The sequence below is a fragment of the Pteropus vampyrus genome, unplaced genomic scaffold (assembly GCF_000151845.1).
Source record: "Pteropus vampyrus isolate Shadow unplaced genomic scaffold, Pvam_2.0 Scaffold87, whole genome shotgun sequence".
Taxonomy (NCBI): Eukaryota; Metazoa; Chordata; class Mammalia; order Chiroptera; family Pteropodidae; genus Pteropus; species Pteropus vampyrus.
In genome coordinates this window covers 5,852,034-5,855,218 of record NW_011888868.1, presented here as the reverse complement: position 1 = coordinate 5,855,218, position 3,185 = coordinate 5,852,034, and positions in this window count along the sequence as shown.

The following is a 3,185-nucleotide window of genomic DNA, read 5'->3' as shown; positions in this document are numbered from 1 at the left end:
GATTATGTCTAATTGGTCTAATGTATCATTTAAGGATGTTATTTCCTTATTGATTTTCTGTTTGGATGATCTATTCATCTCTAACAATGGGATATTTAGGCCCTCTGCTTTGATTGTATTCTTGTCAGTTTCCCTTTTTAGTTCTGTTAGTAGGTGCTTTATATATTTTGGTGCTCCCTGATTGGGAGCATAGATATTAGTAAATGTTAGGTCTTCTTAATGTATGGTTCCCTTTATCATTATGAAGTGTCTATCACTGTGTCTCTTTACCTTTTTTATTTTGAAGTCTATTTCATCAGCTAAGAACAGCTACAAATGGCTTTCTCTGGTTGCCACTTGCTTGTATTATTATTTTCCACCCTTTCATTTTGAGTCTATATTTGTCTTTGCAGCTGAGGTGTGTCTCTTGAAAGCAGCATCTGGTTGAGTTTTGTTTTTTGATCCAATCTGCTACTCTGTGCCTTTTTATTGATGAGTGCGGTCCATTTACATTAAGGGTGCTTATTGAAATACGAGGTTTTCCTATAGCCATTTTATCTTTTGTTTTCTGGTTTCTCGGTGTTTCCACTGTTTGTTTGTCCTTTTGTTTCTGTCATTTTAATTTGGTACTGTTTTGTGGATTTTTCCCTGTGATCTCTCATGTCTTATGCTGTATGTCTCAGTTCTGGATTTATGGAGTGTGGTTACCATTAAGTTTATGTGAAGGACAGTTATATATACAGTAGTGCATTTTCCTCTGCATGCACCTTATCAACATTCCCCTTTGTGGTTTTGGATTTTTACTCCCTCACCTTTTCTGTTTTTGGTGTCTCAAAATATCACTATATATGCTAAACATTCATTTCTAAGTTGCAGTAGCTGTTATCTTCTCTTTTTAGAGTGTTGGTTTATTATTATTATTATTTTTGGCCTTTAACAATTGTGTAATGTTTAAGCTTATTATATCCTGTTCTTAATAAGGGTTGCACTTTCCTGCTTCTGTCTGACTGTTAGTCATAGTTATGTATTTTTTATCCTTTTGTTTCAGGTAGAATGACCCCCTTTAGTATTTCCTGTAATGCAGTCCTTGTGGTGGAGAATTCCCTCAGCTTTTGCATGTCTGAAAAAGTCTTTATTTCTCTTTCATATCTAAAGGAGAGCTTTAATGGATGTATTATTCTTGGCTGATAATTTTTTCTTTCAATAGTTTGAATATTTGGTTCCATTTCTTCTTTGCTTGTAAGGTTTGTGCTGAAAAGTCCAAAGATAGTCTAATGGATATTTCTTTATAGGTTACTCTCTTCCTTTCCCTGACTGCCCTGAGAGTTCTTTCTTTGACATTAATTTTTAACAACTTTAATATAATGCTTCTTGGAGAAGACCTTTTTGAGTAGAGATAATTGAGTGTTCTGTTAGCTTCTTGGATTTGAATATCCAGCTCATTTCTTAGATATGGAAAATTCTTCTCAATTATTTGTTTGAATATGCTCTCTGTTCCCTTTTCTTTCTCTTCACCTTCTACTATACCTATTATTATTATATTGATTTTCCTGATGATATCAGATAGTTCTTGTATAGCTCTTTTTTTAGTTTCTTTCTTTCTATCTTTCTTTTTTTTATTCTCAGGTCTCTCTCTTCTTCCTTCTGAGTCATTTCTAGATCTGTGACTTTGATATCACTGATTTTTTCCTCCATCTGGTCAGCTCTATTTCCTAAGTTTGCTATTTCATTCTTCATCTCTTTTAATGTGTTCTTCATCTCCTAAAGTTCTATTTGGTTCCTTTTCAGGGTTCACATCCCTGATGAAAAATTCATTTCATTCATTTATTTTGTTTCTAATTTTTTTGGACTTGTCAGTCAGAATTTTCATGCATCTCATTGATTTTTTTCAGTTGTGCAATCCTGACTTCTCTGTCATTTAAATTGCATATTCATATGTCTTTAAGCTTATTTTCTGGAGATTTTTCACTTCCTCTCTGAGCTGTCTTGTCACCCTGGTTGTTAGTGGTGTTTGATGGAGTATTTTTTCCACCTAGGTATTAATGGGAGTGTACTCTTTTTTTTTTTTTTTTGAAAAAGAAAATTTGTCGTGTAGTTATCCTTCTTTAGCAGGTTGATTAATTTTTTTCTAGTAGGTGGCCTCCAAGGCTCTTGGGTCTCTGCTTTGAGGCAAAAAATGCTCCTTTCTCTCTGGTAGGCTGTCTACTTTCTCTACGATCAGGTGACCTCAGTCCCGGGGCTCCGCTCTTGTGAAAGGGTATGAAGGCAATGGGGGGTCTGGGACTCTAAAGAGGCCATGAAGTCCTGTTACTGCCCCAGTGGTCAGATGCAATGTTCCTCTGCTTTCTTTTGACTCAACCTGATTGGTTGGGGCAAGGGTTAATTGGGAGAGGTCTGGGTGTGTGTGGCTGCTTTCCTTCCCGTAGTGCTGTCCCCTAGGTTTCAGCTGTTGTGCTTCGATATCACCACGCCTTTGTCTGGTACTGGCTGTAGTGTATGTTTCAGTACTGGTAGTGAAAATTCCCCTGAGACTCAGTGATGCTAGCTCTGAGAGGTTATGGGGTAGGGAGAGGACAGTTTTGGGTTCGTGGGGGCTGGGCATGGCCGGGCTCTATGACTCAGCCTTTTGCTTGGCTACTGTGGCTCCTAAGACACAGCTGTTACCCCTCTGCACTCAGTCACCACTCCACTCTCTGCCCTGATCCTTGGGCTCTGCTGGGTGGAACATACTGATCACTTAGGCAACACCGTTTGGGAAATGGCTGTGAGTTCTCCCCTTCTCCTCCTCCTGCAGGGAGTACGAGCTGCGTATGGCAGTTCCTTTGTTTCTCCCAATCTACTCCCCAGATTCACGCAATTCTGACCTTGTGATGCTTTGATGTGCAGATCTCTCAAATGTGCTTGTATACAGTTTGGGTGTTATTTATTGAGTTTTAGGTGTTCATCTTGTTATTATCTCAAGGGGAGAGATCCTGGGAGATCCTTCATGCCACCATAACTCTGATGTCATGCCCATCAGCCACTTTTTAATAAACTTTGCTTTGGTATTATATCTACAAATTTTTGCCTAATCCAAGATCATGGTGTCAGTGCCAAGCTGATTGAGAAGGAAAGGTTTCAATGATGAGACACCCAGTTGGAAGAATGCTCAAAAGGCCAACATGAGAATGAAACGGCAGGCACCAACTTTGTTGTGGGGAGTGCAG